Source organism: Varanus komodoensis, unplaced genomic scaffold, assembly GCF_004798865.1.
Source record: "Varanus komodoensis strain SLA01 unplaced genomic scaffold, ASM479886v1 scaffold67, whole genome shotgun sequence".
Taxonomy (NCBI): Eukaryota; Metazoa; Chordata; class Lepidosauria; order Squamata; family Varanidae; genus Varanus; species Varanus komodoensis.
Window position 1 is genome coordinate 359,325 of NW_025336308.1, and position 13,614 is coordinate 372,938.

Below are 13,614 nucleotides of genomic sequence, written 5' to 3' on the forward strand. Positions count from 1 at the left end.
TTGAGGTTCGCAGCGAGATTCGGAGGTGCCTTGCGTGGGGGGGGGGGCAAAGGCGGCGGTGGGAGGCAGTATCTGGAAGCCAGGTTTGGGGCTCTGCGGGGAGGGAGGGCTCTGAGACCAAGGCTGCTGGCGGCTGGGATTGCGCTTTGGTGTCCAGGATATGTTGGGGGTGCTTTCCAGGGGAGGGGGGCAGTGCTGCCGGCTTGGGGGCGGCGGGAGAGCCGCCCGGGAAGCGTTGAGGCTTTCCAGGCTAGTCGAAGCGGGCTGCTCCAGGCTGGTCCCTGGAGGCTGTGCCCCAGATTAGGAGCTGTCCTGGGCTCCGGAGGGGGGGCTTGGGGGTATGTGGTTTGGAGGCGGGGCGGGGCGGGGGATGCACCAGCCCTGGCCTCAGCCCCTCTCTGGCAAGGCGGCTTCGCCCGCCTAGCTCTTACAAACATAATACCATCCCTCGCCCCGTAAGGTTTTCCTCCCGGGGGCACGATCCCTTTCCTTTGCGGCCCCCTTAGCTGCACCGAATTTGCTCTGAAGTTTGTGGCTATTGGGTGATCTCGGTACAGATTGGCGGCGGGGAAGGGGGGCAGAGGGTCGCGGGAGAACTGGAAGGGGAGGTTGTGTGTGCGTGCGTGCGTGCGTGCGTGCGTGCGGCGGCGGGGGAGGACCAGGCTGTGTCTCCATGCAGTGAGAGCTCGATGCTTTGGGAAAGTGACATATAGGGGTGTGTTTACTCGCTGGTGTTGCTTTTTGCTATTTGGAAGGGGTGTGTGTGCGCGCACGTATAAACAACAGGGGGCAATGGAAAGCCGGTGGATGTGTGTGTGTTGGTTCACCGTTGCATTTCTGTGGAACAGCTGGTGTTTAATGGTGGCCTTGGTTTTCGTAAGGGGAGGTGGATCCTCAGCGGAAAAGACCTTTCCTTGTGCATCCTGTAAGAGGTTGTGGTCCTTGTGTTGGCGCCCCGTTTTGTAATATTCCTGTTTGGCATGGTGTGTATTACTGGGTTATCTATTCTTATGCAATGAGCATACCAGGAGCTCTGCTATTGTATTCTGGTCCTCTTTGTTGCGTGTGTGTGTGTGCGCGCGCGTGTGTGCGCACTCACTGCATGGAAGAATATGAATTCTGTGTTCTGGGGCCATGCTGCCATTAGTGGAGCCCTGCCAGCTTTGTGTATGTGTGTGTGTCTCCGTGTGCGTGCGTGCACTTGCACTGGGCTTTAAGGGGATGCTGCTGTTTCATGTCAGCCCTTTTCTAGGCATGTGTGTTGAGCCGATGACTTTAGAGAGGCTTCCCAAAGGTAGCAAAGAACATTTTCTTCAGTACTTTTTCCTGAGAGCCCAAGAGCGATTTTTATCTCCCCTTCGCAGGCTGCGCTCACATGGCCTTCCTTGGCAGGGCACCTGACCCACAGTCCTGTGGTTGCTTTCTGGGGGGCTGCCCATCACACCCCTAGCCCCTTCCCACCTCTGTAGCCAGCCTGTTGGGGGGCCGTGTGCTCTGGCCCAGGGGCAGCTCCTTTGCTGGGTTCAGAAGGGGCCTGCATTATGCCGAGCGGCCCCTTTGCAGCCTCCAGCCAAGTCGGGCCAGTCTGGGAAGAGAGCTCCCCAGGTTGCCTGGAGAGCGGAGATCCGGTGCTTGCCACATTCTGGCTCAGCAGCTGATAATGCAATGCAGGCCCGAGACTGTGCCTGTGCCAGAGCCGGGACCTGGCTTGGTTGTTGTTTAGCCCAACCCTCGACTCCATGAGGCAGGTGAGGGCTTTGCTTCTGTTCACAAAGCAGCTGCTGAGTTTTAAGCTGCTTGCAAATCACACTTAAGACACTGCCTTATGCCAGGTTAGATTATTGGTTCATCTGGCCCTGTGTAGTCTATTCAAGCTGGCAGCACAGCTACGGGGGCGGGGGCGGGGGGGGGTTCTCCCATTACCTGCCTCTTGATCCTTTTGTTCTAGCTGCCAAGGACTGAATGTGGAACTTCCTGCATGTAAATCACGTGGTGGAGCCACCACTTGAAATGCAGCCTCCAGACTCACACTCTCTGGTCTATTTCCATGATTTAGTGGGGAGTCATTTTGCACATGCCTAGAGGCACGGTCTTGATTGCCCCTTCTAGCTTGTTTCCCCCCTGCCTTTTCAGGCCTAAAGTTCTGCAGTTGAAAATGGGGCTTTAGGAAGAGAAAAGAGAGGGGATTAGGTGCTCCTGCAAGCCCAGAAAGTTGCTGTAGCCCTTTAACTCATTCTTGCCTACTCGGAACAGAGGTGCTCCTTGGTGGCATTTAGGGAGGGCCCTGATCCCTGAGGACCCACTCAGGTGGGGATGCCCAGCCCTTTCTGTGCACCTGTCCACCTGCAAAGAGCACTCTTGGCCATGGGGCCTCCAGTCAGAGCTGGAAAGACTCTTGAGATGCTGGCGGTAGCAGCTGAGAATACAAACTTGCCAGGGAAAAGGCCTCCTGTTTCAGAAGCTGGCCTGCTCTGTGTAGCCAGAGCTCGCTCTGTCAGACCTGAACTGAGTCAGACTATGGGCCCATCAAAGCCAGTACTGCCAACACTGACCGGCAGCAAGGCCTCTCCAGGATCTCGGGCAAGGGCTCTTTCCAGGCCTTCTGCATAGAAAACACTGTATTGTATTGCTCTACCATACACTGAGCAACAGTGTCACATCCCTTTCATAGCACTTGCTCTCTGGATCAGAGGTCTAGTAGCCAAGGAAAACTCAGTGGCGTTGTCATAAGGGAAGGAATTCATAACTGGGTGGAAAGCCAGTGTGCCAGTTGGGTCCCTTAGGAACCTGGAATTCCTCTTGAGCCACAGGACATGGAAAACTCCCGCATATTAGGACATGCATGAGAGTAATTCAGATACCAGGATGAGAAGAAATGATAAAAACATGGCTGCATGTGGTTAGAAATGTCCTTAGTGCTGATAGTAACGTATGATCCAGCAAAGAAAAAGAAAAACCCATTTCGATGGGTGAATTAAGCACACAGTTTGGGCACAATGAATGTGATTCTGAAGTGGAAAACACCGGGTGGCTAAGGGCCACATTGACCCCTTGGCAGAGTCAGAAAGAATATTCCAAATTTGCCAGTTAGCCCGTGAACCGGAACTGCCAGAAGTACATTTGAACCTGAACTTTGAAAGTAGAACTGTTACCTCGAAATTCAAATTCCTTGCTCCTTTGATTTTGGCAGGCTTCAAATACAAAATTTCTGCCACCTGTCAAATACTTATCACCATTGTGAGTTATCAATCAAATCCTTCCTGTTGCTGAAAACCATCGCATGCGATCCAATATTTTAGTATTTCAGTAGTTTTATTTGTTGTTGTTTAGAAAATATGTATATTCCAAGGAAGGCCAGGGCAGTTTTTAATTGTCATCTAAACCTCAGCAACACTGAAGCCACCCATACCTACCTGGACACAGAAATCAGGTGCTACTACCAAGTCGTTGAAGATCATCAGTTGGGCCTGCCCAACTTTTGATGAAGGAGAATTCAGTCATTACTTGGTGAGGTCCTCCTTGAATCCGTGGGTCCCAAGTCATTTGCAGCTGGCAGCTGGGCTGAGTAACTTGCAGGCAACGAGTGTATTAAAGGATCGGTGTTCCTTGACCCTACCGTCTTCACCGCTTGCAGGCAGTTGTGATGTGGCTCTCCTGGCGGCCCAGTTGTGAAGTTTTCACTGCATCCAGGGCATCCGATGACATACTTGGCAGACAAGCCCAAACTGGGCAAAATGTTCCTAGTGACGCTTAAAGTCACAGAGGGTTCCCAGAGCCCATCTGGAGCAAGCTGTCTCCCCAATTCCTGGGCTTCAGAACTGCCTACCAGCAGTTCCTCTGTCTTGCTGGGATTCAGCCCAGATCTGTGGAACTTCAGTTTATTGGGCCTGGACCAGCTGCTCCACTGCTTCCCTCAGACACATGTCCGCCCTCACATGCTCTTTCCTAACTGGAATGGAGTGGAGAGCTTACCTCCATTTGTAACACACTGGCTTTGTAACATACCGATATATTTCAAGCGACCTTGGGCAAGGCTGCCGCATACCTTATTTCCTCATTTTTACTGCTTTGCACCTTTGCCTTCAGATATCCAAAGGGAGTCCCATCACACTGAGGACTAGAATCTTTGTCAGGCCCCATGAAAGGGTGCTGTGTTGTAACCAGGGCCTGTTCCTGCGTGGGAGCCACTTGGGAAGAGGGGGGCTCTGCCTCAGGGGAGGAGTTTGTAAACCCCCACATGAGTCCCGGGGCCCACAACATCGGGGGGCAGGTCCAGCACAGATAGCCTCAACAACGTCCCAAGCTGCCGTGGAGGTCCGCGTGAGAAGAGGGGGCTCTTCCCGAGTGGAGCAGGGCTTCGTGACGGGGTCTGTCTGCGGTCAACATGAGCAATTCCAGAATCCGCTGGCCACAACATCTGGAATTGCAGTGCCAGCTGCTGAACTCTGCTTACTTCTTGAAGCCTGAAGTGAGCTGGGCCTGGATTGACCACTGCCCCTTTAGCTGTACCCCTCAGCTTGATCTTGAGTAATCAGGATCTGATCTAGATTTGCCCCCACCTGCCTCCAGCAGCTGACTTGCCAGACCCTGGCCCTGCCCGGGCACCAGGGGTCGGGATGGGGCAGAGATACCCTTTAATATCTTTATTCTTTTTGGCATCAGGTGAAAACCTTTTGATTTCCCCACTATTTTAATGCTTATGATGTGTTTTGCTTTAACTGGGGGTTTTATCTTCCTTGCAGGGTGCTGTGTTGTTTTGCTATTTTATTGTTCTTTGTTGGAAGCCGTCCCAAGATGTCAAAGTGGTGGAAGGGGTAGAAAAGTTTTAAATGAATAGGTAATCTACTGACCCCCAAAGCCAAGGGCCCCTGCCTTCTTCGGAGGAAAAGTTCCTTGGAAAAATTAGATGATTCATTCTCAGCCTAGAATGTTTCTCTATTTGCACCTTTCTTGCCTACCTCAGCATTTCTCACTTCTTCCATTTATCAGAGCCACTGTTTTTTTTTTTTTAAAGTTAATTAAATTAATATAACAAATTCTACCTGCTTGAGAAGAAGTAGGAACATATTTGCATCTTCTATTAAAAATAGCCTTTAATGACCATTGAGAACTAATGAGCAGGCAGGAATCTAGGGGAAGCAGAATGAGAAGAAGCAACAGTTTTTGGATAACCCAAAAGTCCTGGCTCAAGATGCTCCAGAAATAGTGGTGAGCTCCAGTGAGAAAGGACATGATCCAACGAGAAGGAAGAAGGGGAGGAATGCCTGACTGTAGGCAACTGGACACCTAGGGTGCTTGTAGCTTTCTTTGTAGCCAAGCCAGCTTCTCCACAAAAGGCTACCTTCTCAGCACGACGGACCATTATGACATATTCTTCTTGACTGGCAGAGATCTGTGAGCATGTGGGCAGCAGCATTTCCTGCTGCTGCGTCTCACCAGGACCACCACCAGGGTCAGAACAAGAGGCAGGTGAACAAGCAAGGTGCTGTGGGGAAGAGCCTTCTCAGCGGGTCTTGGCAGGCACTCCACCGTGGCAACCCTGGTTGCAGTCCTGGGGCTTCTGGAAGGCTGACCCAGAGGCCAGAGGATAGAAAGGGGAGCTACAAGGAGGCATACGCTCCTCCACTGCCCTGTCTCTCCACCACACAGTAGAAGGAGAGGGCCCTTTGATTCCTTCAGCTCAGGTGTTCCTTCTCCTGGAGCCTGGTAGATCTTCCTGAGACGCTGCCCCTGAAATATGTCACCAAAGCCACCTGGCGAGCGTAACATGGTGAAAGCAACACACCTGCCCGGATTAAAATGTGCCTTAGACCCGCTGTGAATGCACGAAAGGTCATTCCAAGTCATCACCCCCTGCTCATTGACTCCCTCTTTGAGAGTACACCTTTCCTCCCGTTGGATCTCCAGTTGGCTTCTGAAACTTTTGTTAAATAATTTAGGTATTCAGCAAAACACGTCGTTTAACTGAAAACGTGCAGGTGGCTTTTCTTGGTGTGTTTGCTTCCTTTCCATAATGTTATGCAAATTCCTGGCTGCTGGTCTGTGTTGGGGTCCATTTTAAAGTGCTGGAATGGCATACAAAGCACCGAATGGCTTGGACCCAGGTTACCTAAAGGGTGGTCTTATATACCTTTTCAGAGAGCCCCTGCCAGGGGAGGTTGGGCAGCAGGTATTAGAAGGAGGGTCTTTTCAGTTGTGGCACCCCAACTATGGGATGGACCTCCCAGGGTGGCCTGCTTGCCATCTGTATCGAACCCTTTCTGGTTCCAGTTGAAAATCTAATTTCCCCAGGAGTTCTCCCAGGAATTTTAGGTTCAGACTGTTTGAATTCTTTATTGTGTTTTATTTCCTTGTGCTGATGCTGGAGGTTTACTTTAATTTTCATTTGTACTTTGTACTGCAGTCTTAATGGATTAAATTTTCATACAGTATTTTATACTGTATTTTATTCCTTAAATTGTTTTTAAATCGTTGCAAACTGCCTGAAGAGCTTCAGCTATTGGACAGGATAGAAATGTGATAAATTAATTGATTAAGATGTGTAGTCTTGGAAAAATACCAAAAATGGCTGAAGAGGGTAAAGCTTGACAGTATGCCTTCGGGGCTGGGATAGGCATCTTTTCAGAAGTGCAAATTTGCACAGATGAGTGGGAGTACATTTGCACAAACTCAGGTTTCATGAGTGAGCAGAGGACAGAATGAAAGGGGCCCGCCTGACAAGCCACAAAATGAAAATCAAACATGTCAAACACATTAAATATAATCTGGAGGTCCCTCCGTGCAGCTATACGACTGTTTAATCAGGAAAAGGTTTTGGGGACAGTTCACCACTGATCCTTGGCAAATTCCGGTAGCTGCCAGTTTGTTTCCAGATTAAGGGGCAGGTTCCAACCTTCTGTGAAGCTCTGCACCAGAGGTGGGGAGCCCCACAGCCACACAGCACATCTGGCCATCCAGGGTGGTCCCAATGGCCAAGCCCCCTTTCCCCTTCCAACATTATTTAATGTTTCCCTGATTTTTATGCCACTCCCCTTTCCAAAACTTTGAAATGCCACTCCAAAGGTGTCATTTTTGGCCCTGAAATCTTCAAGTCAAGTGTGTGGCCAGTCTTGGTATTTTGGCACAAGCCCTCTTGCATTGGGCCGCTGGAATGCGTCCCCGTCATCTGAATCCACTCCTGGGCTGCCAGAGGGTTCGCACTCCTGCTCTGTAGAACTTGGGTGCAGAATATTTTCCAAAAGTGCCCCTGGGGTAAAGTGATACGGGGGCAGGAGGCAACATTGGCAGCACTAAGGTCACCAGCCATCAAGTTGTAACTAAGGTTTAGTCCCTCTCTTTCCTTCCTCCTTCCTTTCATGCCCTGTTGTTTTGACTGGAAACCTGAGTGGAGGCGAGCTTTTTACTGGTCTCTGTGGGTCACTCTGGGAACCCTTTCCTGCTGAAAGATGTGGATAATCAGATAATTCAGATAAGCCATGAGTGGTTCTATGAGACATTTGGTGATAGAATGTCCTGCTTATACGCTGATTGATCTTACACCCTTGTAAACTACTTTGAATGCATCCAGATGGAGGAGCATCCTAAAGATGCCAGTATACATGCCCCTGTCTGGAGGTACTGAGGTATTGAGGTCCTGGACCACAACCCACAAATCCTTCAGAGATACCTCTGATGGTGCCCGGTGGAAGGAAGCCAGGAGTCACTTCAAAGGCGTGAGATGCTATCACCAGATAGCATTCAGCTGTTCTGAGTATGAGCCATTGATGGTTTCATTACTGGCAGGCAAAATTCCACCTTGAGCATGTCTTGTTTCGTTTCGTTTTAAGATACACAGAGAAGAAGTTCAAAAGTAGCCATGGCACACATTTACATTCTCTTGCACCCTTTTCTTAGGAAGGGGCGCAATTTGTGTGCCTCGCATGGAAAAGGATCCAACATCTCCCACTTCCCAGTAATCCTTGGCTGGATCTCAGCTAGAAGAATTTCAGCTGCTAAGTAGCTCTCTCGGTTGGCCCTGGTGTCGGAGCAGAGGGCAGGTTCTTGGCAGGAACCAGGCAGAGTGACTTAGCTGCAAGGCCGTGATGCTCCATTTTCCTTCTGATCATAAACTGGGATCAAAATTGCATTCATCAAAGAAAAGGCCCACAATTTACACTCAGGCATCCCACACACGCGACACATCAGAAAGCCTTTGAGCGTGAGTAAGAACGTTATGACTAGATACAGTGGAAGGGTAGGAATTTCGCCTTGTATAGTTGTGTAGAAAGGAGATGTTGACTCAAAGAGCTTTTAGCCCTGTGACAGCACATGCGGATGCGCTGCTTTGGCCAAAATTCATCTTGCTGGTTACAATTCTTCAAGGGACGGGACGCCCATTCGCCTGTATAGCGAACAACCTCAACGGAATGATAAATTCCACAATTTCCGAAGTTCACTTCTCATGGATCACTTACAGAGGATGAGAAAGGGCTTTGTCTTAGCTGTAAATGTATAGTTGAAGTCAAATGGGCAAAGTCTGAAACAAGATTGTGCCGCTGGTTTTAGATGGGCTCCAAAGGTGAATTGTTTTAAGTTTAACTCTGTTTTCTTCTCTCAGTCTCTAGTGGAGGGAGAACTATTCTGCTGCAGATGGAGTTTTCTTCCCTTTTTCTGGGCAGCCCAATGTGGTAATGTGCCCATTTCCAAATGGGATTGTAGTAGTCAACTCAGCAGAAATGCCTATAAATGGAGAAAAATGGTCTGCAGACAGAGGATTGGTTGATACTTCCATGGGGGGTTAGTTCACCCCTCCTGCTTTTCATTGTCTTGAGAAGGGCTTAAAGTTGGTGGGGGGGGTGCATTTTTATTTTCAGCTACAATGACCAGGAACTCTCGTGGGAAATCTCAGCTAATTCCTTGATAGTGAATTGCTTAGAAAAAAGTTGCTTTATGAGCAACTTTTTAAAGAACTCTTCCAGAAAGGGATTGCCAGATACTGTCTCTGTCCTTTCCCCTGTGCTTTTATGGAGGTACTAGATACAATCTGCTCAAGGCAATTTAGACAGTTGTGTGTTCAATTCCGACTCTATAGAGCAAGGCTATAAAATCAGCCTTCTAAGTAAGAATGAGCCGATTAAAACACGGCCAATCCAGAACTGAAATAACCCAAAAGGGGCCATTTATCATTTTAAAAAGATCTGTTAGGAAGCCAGAGAAAACAAATAACTTGGACATTGTGAACAACAGGCTAAATACGAGCCAACAATGAGATGCAACTGCAAAAAGGGCGAATGCTATTTTGGGATGCATTAATAGAAGTATTGCTTCCAAAGCACAGGAAGTACTAGTTCCCCTCTACTCCCCACTAGTCAGAACTCACCTGGAATACTGCGTCCAGTTCTGGGCACCAAGATTTAAGAAAGATGCAGACAGACTAGAAAGGGTGAGAGGAGGTCAACAGAAATGATGCAGGGTTTGGAAGCACTGCCCTGTGAGGAGAGACTGAGAGGACTGCCATGAACAAGGGCATGCTCAGCCTTGAGAACCCTGAGCACTGTGCTTGCAGACATAACAGAAGCCATTCGCAACCAGCCATTCTCTTCCAGCTGATGCCAGAGTGCAGGACACGGAATAATCCATTCAGGTTGTGACAATGCAGACTCAGGCTGGGCATCAGGAAAAGCTTCCTCCCTGGCACAGAAATACAGCAGTGGAACCAGCTGCCTGGGGAGGTGGGGGGCTCTCCCACACTGGAGACTTTCAGAAACAAACTGGGCAGCCACCTGGGTGGGATGGTGTGACGGTGTCCTGCCACAGCAGGGGGTGGACCCGATGGCCTTCATGCCCCCCCCCCAACTCTACCATTCCATGATTCTATGAGAGTCAAGGCCCATGTAGTCCAGCATTCCATGCACACAGTGACAAACCAGTTCCCCATGGGATCCCTCCAGCAGGACGGGTGTAAGACCTCCACCTGCCCAAGCTGCTCAGCAACTGGTACAGGCAAGCACGCCACCTCTGGTGAAGGACGCAGCCCACAGACATCAAAGCCAGTAGCCACAGATGGCCTCCTCCCCCTCCACGAATCTGTCCAAGCCCCTTTTAAGGCCATCCAGATTGGTGACCACCACCACCTCCCATGGCAGCAAATTCCATAGTTCACACTGTGCAACAAAGGCTTGCTCTTTCACCAAAACCTCCCCACAATCAGCTTCGTGAGATGGACCCTGGTTTTGTGTGTTATGACACGGGGGGCGGGGAAGCTCTCCCTCTCTACTCTCTGTGCACCATGTGCTGGTTTAAACACTTCTATCCTCTCTCCCCTCGCTCGCCTTTTTTCTGAGTCCTGCAGATTGGGCTGCTATGAAAGGCCGAGAAGCAGTCAATTTGATATCTCTGCTACCCTCTCTGTCCAAGGATTCCCGTAGTTTGCGGGTCTCAGGCTGAACTATTTCTCAGTTGGCATGACAGGAAATGCATCTCAAAAGTCCAGTACTTCCTGACAAGCCTGGGGGGGGGGGCACTTCTGTCAACCCCTCCCTGCCTCAACCCTGAAATAATCCAAGAAAGGGCAAAGGCAACCTTCCAAAACAGCCCCACGGGCTTTTGCTTAACTGGCAAAGTGCACCAGCTTGTGAGTCACACAAAATTCTTTACAAGGAAGAAGAGTCCTGCATGGTTGCGGTACGCGGCGTGTTTCTGCAGCAGTGATAAAACTTTTACTGTCTCCAGTAAAAAAAATGTATTATATCTCCTATCCTCACTGCCCTGTGTCGAAGGGATTTCTTTAGCGCAGGATGCACTAAAATTCTTTCCTTTGGGGAGAGCACCAGAAGTTCCCAACCTGTCATTTCTCCGGAGAATGTCTTTTGGATCCTATGATCCTGAATTCTCTCCTTTTTTGGTCATTGTGTGTGCACACCCCGAACAATTTCCTTTCCAGCATGTGCGACGCCGGTAGACTGCTCACAGCTTTATGGCGCTGCGGGGGATTGATCTGCCTTCAGCACCTTTCTGCTTTGCTCCTCCGCCTTAGCCAATCTGGATGCCCCTGCTGGCAAGGTTTCTAACCTCCTTGACTGAAAGCCCCCTCAGGGGGACTTTGCCGATGATACAAAGCATGGTTTCCCGCTGGCCTTGCCTCCATTTTTCCTGCTCACATCTGGGGGCAGCATTCAAAGAGTATTTGCGGAGGAGCTGGTTCTGCGACTGGCTTGTATTCAGCACCGGGGAACGGATCCATCTTCCCACTGCAATTCCTCTCTGTTCTTTATTTGTCCAAACTTAAGTCCGGCTCATCGCGAACATTAACGCCACCTGAGAATCCAGCCACATGGTTGTGTGTATTTCTCCCAGTGCAAACGTTTGTTTAGACTATTTTCTAACATAATGTGGAAACAGTGGGAAATTGCAGGGAAGCTGCTGCTAGCTGTGTGTTAGGAACCAGGGCCTAACAGGGAGAGCGGTTGATCAGTGGGGCAGACTGCCTAGGCGGGCCTTCCTGGGAAGGTGTCCCTCTCTGGGGTGTGTCCTCCTTCACTGTATGTATCTAAACAGAGGTTGTGTGGTCGTCTCTCAGGGTTGCGATGTCCGTCCTGGGCAATACCAGCCCTGTACTGAGCTGTGTGTTGGACTAGCTTATCTCCCAGATACCTTCTGATTCTGCTTTTGAACATTTCTCTCATTAATAGATGCTTTCTTGTGCACACACACACCCAACCTATCCATTTTTGTATACATTTTCTAACCGGCAAGCTCCATTGCACAATTCAGAGACGTGTTGCATTTCGAAGGAAAACTGGAATGGGCTTGTGCTCTGGTTTGCAAGTGTCACATTAAGCTGAATTCACATAAAAATATGAATGAAACAAATTTCTCCTTCAGGTCTGTTCAGGGCTCCATCCTCCTTTCATGTATTTTGATAACTTGCGGGTGGCAACCCTTGGATCCAGTTCAGTGCAGCTAGAAGCAAGGCCTCCGTATCTCTTTGTTTCAAAACAGAGGGATAAGGAGGAGTGGGAATTGTTATTTCTTGGAAAGGAACTTGATCCTGCTTGGACTTAGTGAGTGCCAGTTTTAGATGCTGGCTTTGTGAACACATGCTAAGGCTGGAGGGCATATTAGTCCTCTTTTGTGTGCTCTGGTGTTTGCTTGTTTTTAAATAGCTGAGTTCTGCGCAGGAAAACCTGACCATACTAGCAAAGGCTGAACATTTATCCGGAAGCAAGCCCTGATATACTCCTCCAGGTGGTCTTCCAGGTAAAGATACCTTAGATTAGGATCCAAATATGTGCCAGTGTGGTGCAGTGGTTAAGAGCACAGGACTGGGACTCAGGCGATCTGGGTTCGAGTCCCCGCTCGGCCATGGAGCCCGCTGGGTGAACTGGGCCAGTCACAGACTCTCAGCCCGATCCACCTCACAGGGTTGTTGTTGTGGGGATAAGATTGAGACCAGGAGGAGGAGAATGGTGTAAGGTGTAATGATGTAGTGAGGTTTTGAGTTCTTCAAAAAAGTGGGATATAAATCTAATAAATAAATAAATGCTGTATCTTTCCATTAGGAGTCAATTTCTGGTTCATTTCACTTCTGCATGAGTTCACTCATAAATCCATTCTGCCCAAGTTTCTGCATTAATCTGGTTTTATTTTTTTAAAAATCTGCACAAAATTAGCATTGCAATAGCTATTTAAAACATCATTTTACATGGTTTTCCTTCCAAATGTACATTCACAAATGCATTTTCATCGATGCTTTGAGCCGAGCCCAGAGTCATAACCTGTGGCATTTGCCGGAGCCAGCCCACCTGCCCAGTGGTCTTGGGGCTGCAAACCAGGTCAATTCATACTGGGATTCACAAAACTCAAATCCTTTCAGCATCCCAGCTGAAACATTGTTAATGTTGCCTAGTCCAATTCGGTGTCTGAGATTTTTGACAAATTCAAAATTCTTTTGACATGACAGCCACCAAAATCCAGCAGCCAAGAATTACCCAGTGGTGAAAAGGTTCAAGTGAGCCTTTTTTCTTAAGCTGAATGGAATTATTTTTGCCACTCTGTACTGGCTTGCTGCTGAAAGTCATCAGCCAGGGACTGGTGTTTGTTGTGAGGGGGAACTGTGGAAGCCATGCACTGCCCCCCCCAACTTTGCGTTGCCAACCAGAGCATGCTGGGAATTGTAGGACTTTTCCTGCCTAATTATGCCCCATAGAGAGTTAAAGTCTAGACAAACGGTGCAATATTACTGTGAAGCAATTCAGATTGACAATGTATGCACAAGCACCCCCAAGAACTAAAGAAGAAGCAGCCAAGGAGGCATAATTAATATGCTGTAAACCGCCTAGGAAGGCCTTTTGGCAGTGATCGCTGTGAATAGCTTAAATTAATTAGTAATTGGGATGGTGATTCTCCAGTCAGGGCACGAGCCAAACTCCTCCCGATGAATAGGTACAGTGAGGGCATGCAATCGCCTTCTCCTCCAGGCAGGAGACCCCACCTCTCGATGATTTCCATGGTTGGATGCCCATGGAAACAAGGTGTAATCCAAACAAACCGAGTGAATGCAGGAGAGAGCAAAACAAATCCTGTGTATTACATGGCCATGGCTTGTTAGTCATGGGCACCTCCAAGCACAGTGGG